Raw genomic sequence first — 1,592 nt, 5'->3', positions numbered from 1 at the left:
CTGTATTAAAAGTATCCACTGTTCTCCCATGCTCTAACACACAGTAACGATTCTTCCTCTGTATGTACACATAAACAACAAGGCAGGGAAATATAAAAGGAATTTATTTTATTGTGTGGGTACATTATTGTTCAGTGTACATGTTCACATCTGAAACAAACTTTACGTGCTTGATAACTCTCCCACCCCGCAGACATCTACACGTCAATACCGATTTATATTCATAGCGGCAAGTGCTATGTAGCTCCACATAGGGGACACAGGAAGTGACATATAGCACATTCATGCGGCGTCGGAAACGCGTAGGAAATTCACAGCCGCACCGGCAGAACTCCAGAATGTGCAACTCGGCCGGCTCACGCGCGGACGCGCTTACAAGTGCGAGGGCCCGCCCAACGCTGCTTGCAGCTTTAATTTTTTTTTATTTTTTGTCATTTAATACACACACACACACACACACACACACACGTTACTGTTTCATTTATTTATTTATTTTAATTTTTTAATATATTTAAAAAATTTTAACACACACACACGCTTACTGTTTTATTTATTTATTTTTAATATATTTTATTTATTTAATTTTAATTTTTAATATATTTTTGTTTTTTTAACACAAACACACATACACTTTGATTACTTTACGCCTTAATTACTTGTTTAATGAAATGTATGGTGTTGATTGTTCTTATGTAGTTTGTATGATGCTTTGGTAATATTGTTGTTACACATTCATGCCAATAAAGCTAATTTGAATTGAATTGAGATTCACCAGAGACGTTTTGGAAACACACACGAATTGAGGAGACGAAAGGGAAAAGAGATTTTACATGGCTTTTAATCAAGAATGTACAGATTCTTACAAGTACATTCCTCCCATGGCAGTTCAAAACCAGAATATCTCATAGAACTCCAATGCTAGCTGGCAGGACAAACTAGAGCTCACGTTTTTCACTGAACAAGAGAAAGTAGGAGTGGTAGCTCTGTAAGAGGGAATGAAAGAGATGAGGAGGCATTACAACTGTTCATTTGTTATGATATCTAAAAATTAGGCACTTTATTTTAGTTCACTTAAATTTAGAATTTATTATTAGAGCTTATTACTAGAGTTATTATTTATTATCCCTCCAGTTTGATATGAAAACTGACTGAAATATTATTTGATTTGACAGTCCGTTGTTGACTAAAAACATATGTTGATACAACTATATGTTATGGCACTGAATGATAACGCAAGTTAGTCGTTTTGATTTTCCGGACCTTTGCTTCGGGATATTTTCTCTAACTGGACCTCTTTGAATTCTAATTGAATACCCCTTTGAAAAAAACTTTCAATAACTATTTTTAAAGTGCGTGAATAGATCCAAAATTGTAACCCTAACCCTAGAGCGTCAGTGTGCATGTGTAGGTGTAGCGTGTGTTGTGGCAGAAGAGGAACACTTGCTGACGAGGCCGAGCCCCAGCTTCATTGGTGTTGTGCCGAGTTGTCCACACCTCGCGGGAGTTTCAGGTAATTTATCACCGTTGATGAACAAAGAATATTTTAGCATTTTTAAATAGCCGGCTACTTGAAATAGATTTACCAGGAACCG

The sequence above is a fragment of the Micropterus dolomieu genome, linkage group LG23 (genome assembly GCF_021292245.1).
Source record: "Micropterus dolomieu isolate WLL.071019.BEF.003 ecotype Adirondacks linkage group LG23, ASM2129224v1, whole genome shotgun sequence".
NCBI lineage: Eukaryota > Metazoa > Chordata > Actinopteri > Centrarchiformes > Centrarchidae > Micropterus > Micropterus dolomieu.
The sequence above is the reverse complement of the archived record's forward strand: the minus strand, read 5'-3'. Positions refer to the sequence as shown.